At 39.9% G+C, this 14648-nt stretch overlaps 1 protein-coding gene and 1 non-coding gene across 2 annotated transcripts in view; both read right to left on the bottom strand.

Moving 5' to 3' along the window:
- TSPAN7 (tetraspanin 7) overlaps positions 1-14648 on the bottom strand; it is a 126505-nt gene that overhangs the window by 67527 nt on the left and 44330 nt on the right. The gene's annotated exons all lie outside the window — the stretch shown is intronic.
- LOC120366682 (U7 small nuclear RNA) lies at positions 13929-13990 on the bottom strand. The gene has a single exon (XR_005581262.1). It is a non-coding gene; the product is annotated as a U7 small nuclear RNA (small nuclear RNA).

Here is a 14648-nt window from a genome sequence, read left to right as displayed (position 1 = left end):
CCTCACTGGAGAAAGTAATTCTAGAACATCAGCGAAACTAAACGGGACAGGTCACCACAATCACATCAGTTTGGATGCTGTGTTTCTGAAATGCAAGTGACAGCAGCTATTCCTTCTTTCTGATAAGGAAGCCACTGCATTTTTATTTATTTCTGAAAGATCGCAAATAAATGCAATACAAAATTTAAAAGATACAAAGGGATATATGATAAAAAGACTCTGAACCCAGAACCCCTAACCTCTCAATTTCCTTCCCTGAAGCAAACCACCGTTACCAGTTTGTGTTCAGGGGATAGTTTGAAATACTTTAATGAGAATTCCTTTGATCTTCCACCCCTTTCTTTCTAGCCTTACATTTTACTAGTTTACTCTTTGTCCTTTTCCTAGATGAGCTTTTGTTGTATTGTTGGTTTTAGACATTTTGTTAAAAAATCCCCATCAAAAGCCATGGTCTACCACTCTTCTCATATAGCTACAAAGGCAGACAGCATCTCATTCAGAGATTCAGGTTTAGTTTACTAGGATTATTTTCTAAAAGTTAAAAGACTACCAATGACAAAATAACCCAGTATATCTGCCCAGGACTTCTCAAACCACTGTGTCAAGTGAAAGTAAAAGAAAGAAGATTGCCCTTAAAAGTAAAAAATAAAATTAATCATGCTTAAAAATCAGTAAAGTTGTATATTCTAAGGGTAAATTAAAATGTTTTTCCAAACCTTTGCAATCCTTGCTGATATCTAGTCCTCCTATCTTAAGCCTTCTCACTCAAGACATGGCTGCTTCTTAGAGTACAAGATTATAAATTTGTTTGGTATTTAATAGCTGCAGAGTCTAACACCCTTGGTTGTTTATGCCTTTCAAGATCCATAGGCTGTCCAATCTATTCAGAAGGGAAAGCATCTCTAATTCCAACAGGCTTTAAGTACATATTCACTGGGATTCTACTATATGCCAGGCATTGTGTAAAATGTTGGGAACAGAGTAATGAAAAACACACGTCCTGCCCTCCATGAGTCAGGAATTTCAGCACGCTAAGGGGCAGAGACCAATCAAAAGTCACCCCATACTCTATATTCCTCACCAAATGTAGTGCTAAGATATTCTTAGATTCCACCTGCCCTATGTCCAGTCCTTTTGTCTGATGGTGGGTTTCTTCTCTGCTCTGACAGATTGTGGGTTTCAGACCTGGGTTTGATCCCTTGAAGGTGGAGAGTAGACAACAGAGGAACTGTCTGTACCTTATAGCCAGGTCTCTAGAGGCCAGATCAGGCCACTGCTGGAGTTGAGGAAGGGAGATTCTGATCCCTTTCATACATTTTCTCTATACAAAAATTGTAGGTCCACAGTTACAAGTCCTCTGCTTCATTTGTGACACAGAATTAAGATAAACCTGGCTCCCAATCTCAAACAGAAAAGGCAAACAACTTCTAAACCAAGGGCTCTAAGAAAGGGATTTTCTAATGCCACATGTTGAAAGCCTGTCTCCCAGGAAGGGACTCAAAGACCAAGTCAGGTCTTTGCTCAACAATAAGAGATAAGTGTTAGGTATGGCCATCCCATCTGCTCCCATGAGAAGGAAAATTCTTTACATGGCGGTAGTTAAGATATATAAGATCCACCAAGAGGATTTTGCTGACTCCCTATCATCACTAATGAGTTAAAGTTGCAACTGAAAGGCAAGAAGAATGGCAGAACTGTAGTTTTGCATAGTCACCCTACCCCCTTCACAACTCACCTACCTGCTTTCTCTCCATGTCCTACCACTTATTTCCTAGAATTTGGCTTCCTCACTGCTACGCAAACAGACGAGTCCATCCACCCTTGCCATGTCCCTCAGAAACTTCTAAATGACTCTAAATACAAATAAATATATCACACTACTTTCTCTAGCACAGGGGATAGATACCACTGTCTTAGGGAAAAGAATGGGAAAATACATTATCTTTAAGTTAGGAAAATCTGAGTAGCTTCATTTTTGCTTTGGAGCATGCACTTCCTTAATTACTTTTCTTTATTTCACTTCCAAATATGTTTATGAACATTCTGTATTTATTACTATCTGCAACACCAAAATAAGATGATTTATAAAATGCAGGAGAGCCCCCAATCATAAAAATTCATTCTTAAGTTATATACATTTTTACAGTTTTGTCAGAGTATGCTCTGTGTTGGCAACCCATGAACACAAAACCGAGCATGTCAGTACTGCAGATGTCACAGAGCTGCTCAGATTTTCAAGCTAATTTAGGAATGAAGGGTTATGAATCTAAAATGACAGTATGTCCTGCCTGCTAAAGAAGCTCCTACCCTTTATACAACTATCAGCCCCCTTAAGGCTTCTGTAATTAACTAAATTAAGCAGCAAAGGATCATTTAGAGACAATGCAAAGGTCTTTCCTGTAGCTCTTGAGAGGGACTCAAGGCTGAGGCCATGCCTGAGCTAATAAACACTGATAACTACACCATTTCAGGTCCCATTTGGAGTCTAAACAAGGTGAGAGCATGAACAATATCACCTGCAAAGAACACTTGCCGTGCTCTTTTAGGAATCACCAAGTACTCAAAGCAGAGTGAACGCAACAAGGGCAGCATCCCAAATTCCATAGCAGGGCAGACTCTGATGCTATGGGGACCCTGGTGTGAGTGGGGCCCAAACAGCTGCCGTGGCTGCTGCCTCCCAGTCAAGCAGGAGGCCTGAGATATCCCAGGGGCAGCAGTGACCACCACCTGGACACTCTTATCACTTAGGCTCTTGATGCTAGCAAAAACAGTACATTTCTTGGCTGTGTGAGATTTTGCAATTCATGGTAATTTGACATTTCCAGCAAAATGGGCAGATCCTGAGATTATATCTCAGGACAAGATGGGAATGAAATGCTTAGCAAGACACAGGTCCCAAAGTGCAATGCCCTCAAAGCCACAGTTTCATTGCCAGGAAGAAAAGCCATCCAGCTTCCACTATAACACAACTACTTTGGTCTACAGCCTGTGCCACTCAGATCCCTCCCCACCTACCAACCACCCACAGAGAGACTATTTGATCAACAACTCCCAATCTCATACAGCCAGGATCTGTGTCCATTGTTCAATGAGGTACCTAGACCTAACACAACATCTTGCAGAGAATTAGATGAAGGAAAATGTCTGCCCTGTAAACTGCTGAACTCATTGAGCAAAGGAATTAACATGAAGGCTCTACTAGCTAGTATGCAATGGTATGGCTCTCAAGTTAGCTCAGCGACTAGAATTATAGTCTGAGAAGCCAGACTGTTTGAGTAAAAGACTTGTGGGGGAATGAGCCCTCCTTACCCTCCCACTCTCTCTCAGACACAAAGGTTCCTGCTGGAAAGCAAATCAGAGGGGAAATTATGCCTCAACCGCCCTGACTTGACAGTAACTTCCAAATACTCTCTATCAAAGACACCCACCCGTCTGTCCGTCTGTGATCCCTTTGCTTATTCACACAGAGAAAAAGTCCAACAAAAAGGAAGTCAGCTGGCTGATAATCTGGGGGCTTTCTGAACTTCCCCATACTCCGGAAATGTACAAGTAAGGTCGGCTATTGTATCCACGGGGGAACAGCATTTGATGGAGAACAGTGGCTGGCAGTTAAAGATCAGTAAGAAAGTAAATGTGTAATGGATTGTGAACTTAACGGGTTCTGACTTCCCTAACATGCTCATTCATGTCTCTGTACTCCTGATTATTTAGGATTCATGCTTCCTGTTCTCCTAATCTGTACCATCCTACGGTCCTTCCCAGTGATGGCCTGATTCTCTCCATCTTCCTTCCTCCACCTTCCTGAGGTTCACTGCACCAACAGCTTCCAAGTTTCATTCTTCCTCCATCACAAACACCTTCCTTAATTCACCCAAAATATTTTTAAATGATCAGTATGGCTTAAGTCTCCATCATTTTGTCCTTCTCTCTGATATGAGCAAACAAATAGTAAAAATGTAAGATGAGGCTGTTTCTCCCAATAGCCAATCTTTCCCTGTATTTTCCACACCCTACAACAAAGAAAACTGTCACCCATCTGATCAAATGGATTGGCAAGCCTCACAAGATGAGGGTTGATTTCCATAAATCAGAAGAGACTTTCAGAGCAGGAGTATTCTAAATAAAGAGAATAGCATACAAATAATGAACCAGTGTTGTTAAAAGTGTGGCATGCAGTCTTCCTGCTTGACCAGAGCTTTGAGAATCTGTTCAAAATACAGATTTCTGCATATAACATGAGACGTACAGAACCAGTCTCTCTGGGATGCGTAAAATGCAAAACTCTATTGTCTATAGAGTACATCCCTCTAGGTTATGAGGTTCTAAGCTCTCACTGTGTTTGAGCTATTTTCCAACTTTATAAGTTGTAGGCAACTGGAAGATATTAAAAACTCTGTCACTGGAAGATATTAAAAACTCTGTCACTGTGCCTGACTTCCCTCCCCCTTTAGGGGAAAAAATCAGTTTTGCTTCCATTTGCAATTTTATTCCTTTACTGAATGTAAATTTGTGCTTTTTGACTTTTTCCCTTTGAACTGCTTATAACTTCTGTCAGGTTCCCTCACGTGAGTAAAATGAAATCTTTAAAACATGTTTATCCTTATCTGTATGAAATTAATGATTTTGCCTTTTCTGAATATTATCATTTAACAGAGATAGGCCCAGGAATCTCTATTTGAAAAAGATGATTCTTCAGCACAACAAAGTGGAAAAACCAGCACTCTGGGGCTGAATGCAACCAGCCACACTCTTTGTAGATAGTTTAATTGGAACACAGCCACAGACACTGTGGCTGCTTTCGAGCTTTAGTGGAGTAGTTGTGACAGAGACCCTACTAACTGGTCCTTTATGGAAAAATTCTGCCAACTCCTGCTCTAGTGAAATAGCTTTCAAAGTCAATATTCCTCAAGAAAATCTTTGAGTCACCGCAAGGCAAATCTTGTGGACAGGTTGGCCATGCCATGGAAAGCTCAGTGGAAATACTGGCATTGAGTATGGTACCAGCACTCAAAGGTGAGAGGAGGCTCATAGGGGCTCAGGGAAATTGCATACAGTGGCTCTGAGGAAAAATATATTTCATGTAGCAAGAGTGGCCCACCTCAGTAAGCTATGGAGAGTGCTTCACACAATCATTCAGCAAGCACTTATGGAGAACCTACCACCACCTATAGCAGGCAATGGGTACCCCCATAGATCAAGCTTGTCCAGCCCACCTTATTTTGTTGTTGTTCTGTTTTGTTTTTAGGCTTTTAGCAGCCTGAAGCAATGGTTTTTCGTTTCTGTCTTTAGTGATAAGCGGAAAAGAGGGATGAGGAAGGGGCTTTACTGGCCAATCAGAAACAGAAACTAAGAATCCATGACTGTTTTCTCGCCCTGAGACACCCCTGCCATAGATGAATGAGGCAGGAACCCTGCCCTGCAGATGACCACGATCCAGAACATCATTATCAGCCACCTCTGTGTAGTAGTTAAGGCATAGCAGTTGAGAAAGCAGCTCTGGTCTTTGTAAATTTAAAGCCCAGCTCCACCACTTACTAGCTGTATAACCCTGGGCACACTCTCTGTACCTCAGTTTTCTCATCTGTCAAGTGGAGCTACTCATATAGTACCCACCTTTGAGAGTTGTTGTGAGGCTTCGGTGAGTTAATACACATAAAACTCTTGGAACAGAAGCTAACAAGTACTAAACGCTGTCAATTAGTGCTATGACTATGATCAGAGCCCCCAATTACACACCAGTTGCTGCAGTAGGCCTCTAATGTGCATTCTCTCTAAACCTTACAACAGTCACACAAGCTGCAAATTAACCCCATTAAATGATGCAGAAACAGGCCCAGAGAGTTCAAATGACTTTTTCAAGAATGCAAGGTAGAGACAGGATTGAAACCTAGATCTGACTCCTAAGTCCAGTTTTCCTTCCAGTCATTCTCTTTCGTGCGACGTTGTGTAGAGTGATGGTGACCCCAAAATCACAAGTCTGCCTTCTCAAGGTCTTCTAAATTTCTCATGGGATTCAAAATCTGGCTTTAGAATAGCAGATTTTTCTACTATGAGATACCTAAATATTTCTCTTTAGGCAAGAATGGAAGAGATGATACCCTCATGATTAAAAAGTGTTAAAATAAATTAAAATATTTTAATATTTTAAGCATTTTATTTCTCTCAAATAAAATATTCATGGGATATGTTACCCATCATTTTCTTCTCTAGGTAAAAGGTCTAGTTAAATCTGAAAAACAATAAAGTAATGCAGTTTATGGAGTGTCCTTATAATGTTCTTTTTTTAAAAAAAACAAACCAACCAACCTTGAGAGGACATTAAAAGGCCCCAAATGTGCATTTTAAACCAGCTTAAATTGGTCCAGTGCTCTTTTAATCCCTTTAAATGAAAAGAGTTCTCTCTATAGAAACTAAAAATAATTTGGCTTGAAACGCTGTATGAAAATGGAACCCCAGCTCATTTCAAGGCTTCCTAGGCAGAGGCAGGTTGATATGACTTTGCATTGGGGAAAACAAAGCTTATTTTCAGCTATGTGTAAGTATTTTATATTCTATTCTTGTAGGAAAAGGGCTAGCTATAGTTACAGAAAAGAATATAAACAGAATCGTGTTTTTAACTAAGCAGCCATGCCTAGAAAGCTCACTGAAGCTGAAACCTGTTATAAGGATGATAACACTCTCCAACACTCGAGGGGAAAAAAGATTTCATTGTTTAGCAATATTTCTAATATTCCAATATTCAAATCTACCCAGTCCATACTTAAGGCTATACACAGCTCTTTAGTGCTGAAAACAGTTTTTGATACATAATTTGGAACAATTTGGTTTGACAAAGGTTTACCAAAAAAAATAATTAAATCTGTAAAGACTGTACAGCTCCCATGTATGGCTGTATTCCTTTTGCCAATCAATGGCTTCATACTGTTGCAAAAAAAAAGAAAAAAAAAAAAAAAGAAAAACTCTCAATAGGGAAATGTGATGTTGGTGCTCATTACACTGAATAGGTAATGAGTTACCTAGCCTTGTGGCCATATAGAAAACAAGTCCTTCATTACTGTACAATATCCCCCATAAGACACACATTCTACTGGGTGGGCCAGAAAACCATGCATGCTTTGTTCTCCAGACAGACGGCACAACGGCGCCCATGAATGACCTTCAGCCACACACCAAGCTAGCAGGGAGGCGAGAGTCCCTGCAGCTGGGGAAAGCAGGTGCTTCTCACACTTTGTGGGTGCCCCATTCACTTTGTAAAAGCCCAAGCAAGGTTACGCAACTCAAAACATGTCAGAATAGTTTTCTCCTTCAAAGTCCAATTAACTCATAGAGATCTTAATAGGATTCACAGGCATTATTTCAAGTTGGCCGCTGGTGTATGGGAAGAGCTGGACTTGGTAAAAACTTTCTCAGGGTTTCAAAACCCAAATCTTGGACTGCATTCAGATCCCAGCACTGCCACTTTTTAGCAGTGACCTTGGATGCACTGCTTAATCTGAGTTTCAATTTGTCTTCTGTAAACTAAGGATAATATCCATTCCTACTTGCATCTCTACACATGAAAAGAATACAACAACAGTACCTGGCCCAAAGGTGTTCCATAAATGGTAAGAAACCTTGGGCTTTGAATAGTCAAAAAATGTACTGGATTCAATAGTGTAAAACAAACAAACAAAACCAGGTTAAGTCGGTGGACCAGATACATGCATCTAACTTCACTCTCTTGAAACCCCATAAAAACCATGTAAAGGAATTGTTTTTTAAAAGACAAATTCAGGAGAACAGGAGATGGGACAATAAGAACAACATTTTGAAAGCTCAAAAGCAGACAGATGAGTGGTAACCAACCCAGCAGGCAAGGGAAAAAAAGATCTCAAACCAACAGTAAGCAAAGTTAAAAATGGGCACCAGGCTCTTCTGGTACTGAGGGTTAAGGGGGTGTCAAATGTGCAGAGGCTGGAAAGCAAGGCATCTGAAAAGGTGTTATATCTAGCTCCCTTTTCCATTCCACAGAGGGACTGCACTTTCCCCAGCCAGGAAAATATCCAGAGGCTTATTTCCTAAAGAAGGTAAAACATAGAGTACCTATCTTGGGAGGCATGCACAGGCCATGTGTATTCTAATGAAAATAGGGCAATTGAGTGACCAGATGCACACTGAATCCTGAATCCAGAGACACTGCCCTCAAGTTCTCTTTCCCCAAGAAGCTCCCAGACTAAACACCAGACCTACCCTTCCTGCAGGAAACTTGAAGCCTTCTCTAGGGCATCTAATGACCCAAGGTGAAAGACCTAAAGATACTGTCACAGATATTTCTCAACAAATGTCCAACCCAGGTCACCCTATAGCAAAAACAATTCCAACAAGCTCCACCAACCTGCTTAGCTCCATGGCAGCTTTCCAGTTCCCAAGAAACCATGGATTATCAGACATCTGAGAAAAGCCTCTACCAAGAAAGACAGATCAAGATAAGCAAACAAAGAGCACTGGGAACAGAGACTATACACCAGGTGTCCCCAAACTTTTTACACAGGGGGCCAGTTCACTGTCCCTCAGACTGTGCTCCTCTCACTGACCACCAATGAAAGAGGTGCCCCTTCCTGAAGTGCGGCGGGGGGCCAGATAAATGACCTCAGGGGGCCGCATGCAACCCGCAGGCCGTAGTTTGGGGACGCCTGCTATACACCTAGGAGAAAATTAAGCAAGTATGTATCAATGATATCCTGGCGACATAAGATACTACATCCATAAAATAAGAAAATAATTTTTTTAACCCAGGAAATTAAAGAACCAAGACAAATATTTTTGGAATTGAAAACTGTCATGAGAAATCAAAAATAAGAGAAGTGTTAGAAGATATCACCTTCAAATTACAGCAAATACAAATAGATTAAAAAATAGGAGAAAACAGAAAATCAGATAACTGCTATGGAGATTCTAGCTCCTGAGTGTTAGTTACAGAATGAAAAGAAAAATGGAGAATAAAAGAAATGTTTCAAAAATAATTTCCCCAAACTGAAGAAGTATCAGAATGAAATGGCACATGGTATGTCATAGAATGTCTAGCATAGTGGATGAAAACAAACCCATGTCATGGCCCATCAGTGTGACATTTCAGATCCTTGGGGACAAAAAGACTTTACAAACTTGCAGAGAGAAAAAGAAATCAGGTCCTAAGTATCCTATCAGGCATCAGAATGGCTTCATACTTCTCTACAGCAATAGTAGAAATAGGAGACAACCGATCAATGTATTAATTTTCCTTTAGAGCTTTGAATTATACACCCTAAGTCCCATCAAGTATGATAGTAGAATAGACATTTTCGGGTATGCAAAGCCTCAAAAAATTTACCTCCCTTATCCTCTTTCTCACAAAGTTACTGGATGTGCTCCACTAAAACCAGCAAGCAAAACAGAAGACATAAAAAGACAAGAAGCTCTAACTCAGGAGAGAGGCCAAGGGAAGCTCCAGATGACAGCTGTGTACTAAAAGAAGACAATCAGTCCAGATTGGTGCAACATGACTCAAGAGAGGGGCACACTGAGAACTTTCTCTTTTTTTAATTGAGACAGGGTTTCAGCATGTTGGCCAAGTTGGTCTCGATCTCCTGACCTCGTGATCTGCCTGCCTCGGCCTCCCAAAGTGCTGGGATTACAGGTGTGAGCCACCACGCCCAGTCCACACTGAGAACTTTCATCGCAAGATGCCTGCTGCCATTAAACCTGAAAATGATGAGGTGAGCTGGATCCAGCTTCTTCTGTTTTGCTTTTCCTGGCCATGGGCTGAGGAGATTCCTGCACTTCTCCGCTGCCTAGACCAGCAAAGGACTCTCATTTCACTCCAAGGCAGCCGTCTGAGAACTGGAGGCAGGCATCAAAGAGCCGAAGAGCAGGCAACCCAGAGCAGCCTGGGATCGCTCCCCACCAGCACCACATTCCTGCTGGGCGCTAAGCACTCATCCCACACTACAGTGTTGTCAAATGTCCTGCTTATCAGGAGCCCCATTTTTCCTCAGATTTACTCATGGCCTTGCCAACCAACTTCCGCACAGTAAGTTCTGAAAGCAGGGGCCAGATTTCTCCTAGAGACCTGACTGGGCTTACCTTCTCTTAGGAACTTCATCAAACAAAACCAATGTCTCTTTCCTTGCACAGCTAGGTTTGTGCTTGCTGCTTCATTTTCAAAACCATGCAATATATTGTTTAGGAATACATACACAACTCTAAAATATAAGGAAGGAAATGAGTGACAAGGCAGGGTAATGGTTATCTCTGGAGGGAGGGAATGTAATGCAACTGGGAAAGGGAACAGAGGAAGGGTCTTTAATGAACTATTTTTCCATTTCTTAAACTGGACGTGTGGGCCCATGAGTATTTTTAAATTATTCTTTATACTGTACCTATATCTACTAAACATTCTTTTGTATTTACAATACATTTTGCAATTTACAAGATGATTTGGGTCACAGTCTGTTACCAAGAGTACAAGAATCTGTACCGTTTGTCTCTGTTCTGTGTAACAGCAGTATTCCCACCATCACGATCCTTTCATACAGCCCAAAACAGTAGTCACAAAAAGCAATTCTTTTTTTTTCGCTTTTTGTCATAAAAGAAGACATTTTATGGCAGGAACAAACAGAAACAAGACCCTCTGTAATTAGCTTTCATGTACAGCCATGAGAAATGCCCTAATGCTCCTCAACTAGTGGGGATTCCTGCAAGCTGACAGGCTTCTGAGAGAAACTGAAGTGTCTAGCCAAAAGAGATTGTTCTCACCATTTCCCCAACGTGACTTAGTCTTGTTTAAACAAACTGGTAATTCCAAAATAAATACCCCAGACAACAGGTTCACTTTCCTAGCATGATTCAGATAAAGTAGCAGAAATGTTTCTCGTTAACTACTAACTCATGTTTGGTTGATTTCCTTAAACACTACGTATGCTATGCTCATACCACCACGACTAAAAGTCACTTTCCTTGAAAGGCATTTTGCTATTCAATTTCACTAAGCTGCTCCAACAGAAAAACTCTTTCCAAATTCTCATGTGCTAAATGTTTCCCTTCTGTGTCTAGTCAAAGAAAGAAGGAAGTCATTCTACAGAATTCACAGAAGATTGAAGATGCTCATGCTGTTTAGCCATCTGGCTGAGACATGGCCTGCCTTCCCTACCCACCAATTTTCTCTTACCTCATTTGGAATTCACCTCAAAATTCAGATGCAGACAATCAAAAGCAACTGGGCACTGATTGAGTAAGAGCATTATATTCCACTTACCTGACTAATAAAGTGAAACAGCTGGCGACATTATATTAACACCAATGGATTTACACCCTGACTTTTCTAAAATATCACTGGAACCAGAACTCCAGAAAGAATAATTTTTCCCAGACTTAAACTGCCTCCACTTGAAGAAGATTGCTCCATTGTGAATAGGCTCAGCTCTTAGAAGACTCAGTGAAGTGAATCAAGATATCGCCACAGTACTCTTCCTCAGACGTTTCTGATAAAGTACTGGCCATCGGTAATGACTCTTCTCCCAGATTAGAGCTTCTCAGCCATGGTTGCCCGCTGGAATCACCTGGAGAGCTTTAAAAACTATTGGTGCTTGTGTCTCACCTTCCAACAATGATTTACTAGGTCAGGGATATGGCCTGGGTTACTTGAGTTTTGAAAGCTCCCCAGGTGATTCTAATGTGCAGTCAAAGGTGAGAACTATGGTCTATTAGAGAATAGTGACCAGTTTCCTCCTGTCGAAAATATAAGCTAACGTTTCATAAAAACCATCACTGCTGTAACAGTGTGTATGTTTATATGTACCATGTAGCATAGCTAAGTAATTAAGAGCAAAGAATCTTGAATTAGGCTGCCTGGGTTTGGCTGCTGGCTTTGCCATTCACTGGCTGAGTGATCTTGGACAACTTATATAACTGCCCTGTGCCTCAGTTTCCTTAGCTGTGAAATGGGCTAATATGAGTACTCATAGCTCACAGAATGGTATTAAATTAGTTGATATTTATAGAATGCTTAAAACAATAGATATGACACAGAACATGCCTTAGTAATGTTTGTTGGGTAAACTGTCAAGCCAGTTTCTGTCAAGAACCCCAAATAATTCACAATCAGATAAAACTTTCTTTGGAATGCCAATTGTACATTTTTAGCACAAAAATCTCTGATTTTTTGTACGTCCTCTTATTTTTATAATGGTCTTTTATCTAGCTCTGGCCAAAGGGGCATTTTTTGAGGTCCAAGAAGGAAATTTAACATAACCTAGCGACATTCTTTATTGCTGTGTCCACCCCTCTCTCCAGCATTTCAGACATCCATGTCATTGTTAATAACCTGGTGTGAAATCTGAGCACTGGATTTGCAGGAATTGGCAAGAATAGCTTTAGAATTCCAAATTTTTATTTTGAAAGGAGTATGTCACTGTCTCACTTAGAAGATAAAGGAATATTTTTTCAAAGATTCTCTGTAGCCTTGTAGCAGACAGAGGTCCTTGGATTTTTCTTACTTAAAAAAATATATATATTTGGCATGCAGCTTTAAATATATATATATTTAAATATATATATATTATGTATATATATATATATTTAAAGCTGCATGCCAAGCACCATGTACAGAAATTTGTTAATTCAAATAATATTTAAAACAGGAAATCAAAACTGAATGCAGTCCTGAAATTTGAGCACAGACACTTGGCTGCACAAGATTTTCAAATACAGAGATAAATATAAAATAGCTTTTGAGGAAAAATAGTTTCATACATGTGGCTCCTAAACACAAAGGAAACCTGATGGTAAACATTTCAGAGTCTCTCTATCTTCCACCAATAATAGAACTGATTTATTATTGAGGCAGTGCAATAATGCTACAGAAAGGTTGTATGAAGAGAGACAGCTCCAAATAATACTCCCAATACCACTTCATATACATTCAACTTGCTAATGCTTTCATTCAAAAACCAACACTTAAATTCACTAATGTCAAGAAGTCGCTTCTTAAAAATATTGAAAGCTCATTTTGAAACATGCAGATTTACTCATCAGACATTGCTGAGAGAGTGTGTAAACAGGCTCATTTCTACAGGGCAATTTGGTACTGCGTATCAAAAGCATTTACAGAGTGTTTATCCTCTAACCCAGAATTCAGCTTCTAAGGATTTATCCTTGGGAAGTAATGGACACTCATGTGAAAAATGCATGTCCAAAAAAAGTCATCATAACATTGCTTAATAGCAAAAGAGAGCACTGATTACCTAGGGGATGGTATATTCATACAATGGGGTCCTATGGCATAGCAAAATATTGAGTGAAATGAGAAAATACCTGTGATAATGTTATCAGGAAAAAGTGGTTAAGTTATTGGATAGCAGGTCTCCATTTTGTGGAAAGTAAGGATACTAATCACTGAAAAAATACATGGAATGATACACAGCAAAATGTTAAAGGAAGTTATCTCTGATTAATGGGACTGTGGGAAATTTTCTTTCAGGCAGTAATTTTTAATTATTCAATTATGTATGACTAGCACAATAAAATGAACAAAATAGCTAAAATTTTAAAAATAAAATGTAATAAACACATTGAATAATACTATATATATAAAATAAAGAAGGAAAACAAACCACTTTTCAACTTTCCCACATTTCTTAAGAGTTGTCTAAAATAAGTTCAGCAATGGCACCAAGGAAATTGACACATAGTTCTTAACCACTAAGAAACGGCCAGAAAACAAAGGCAGTGGAACTGCCTCACTTAAACCAGATACTGTCTTCTGAAGTGAGGGCTACCTCCATTGGATTGGAGGCAGCAGTCAAGTGTTTTAAAATCTTAGGCTCTCAAGACCCTAACTTTGCTATACGCTAACAGTTCACTTATCTCATTCTTTTTTAAATATTTTTTTCTTTTTTTTTTTTTTTTTGGCAGGGAGCTTTCTGGTAAAAACCAGAAAGCCTGCTAGACAAATTCTAAAAGAGCTATAACACTACTGTTTTTTCTCTTTAAATGGCATCTCAAGAACTCTTCTGGAAGTGTGAATTGCCCAAAGGAAACAGATGTTTAATGGAACTGAAAGCTTAGTGTCCCCAATTTACTTTGACTTACTTCTTATAACACTCTAACCTCCCTCCCCTTTGCTTTATTTCTCCAATTCCCTCATATTTCCTAAAGGCTGGGGTCATTTCCTACCAGGGGCCAGGCTAAATCAGGAAAGATTCAAGGGATTCTAGAGTTTGGGGGTGCCTGGGAAACAAAAAGATAGCTTTGAACCCATTCAATACTCATTTGTAATCTTAATTCTAACTCAGAATTGGTTCTTCTCTTTCCCACCTGTTTTTTTTTTTTTTTCTCAAGGCTAAAACTAGACCAGAGACCAGTCTTTCTGCAGACACTAAACAAAGCCACGTTTTGGTTTCTGCAGGATCAGGAAGAAGGTGAGTCCTAAAAATGGTTGGACAAGTTCAATCGTCAGTGCTCACCTCTGGCCTCACACAGATGCCTCAGATGTCAGAACATGAAATCACCGAATTATAGAAAATTAGAGTTGAAAGTAGCTTTGTAAATATTACAGATGAATGCTATGAAAAGTGTGCTCACTGGTCTAGCAGCAGCAGTACTGCTTGGGTGCTTGTTAGAATTGCAGATTC

Source organism: Saimiri boliviensis, chromosome X (genome assembly GCF_048565385.1).
Source record: "Saimiri boliviensis isolate mSaiBol1 chromosome X, mSaiBol1.pri, whole genome shotgun sequence".
Lineage (NCBI taxonomy): Eukaryota > Metazoa > Chordata > Mammalia > Primates > Cebidae > Saimiri > Saimiri boliviensis.
This window is presented reverse-complemented; position numbering and strand designations above follow the sequence as displayed.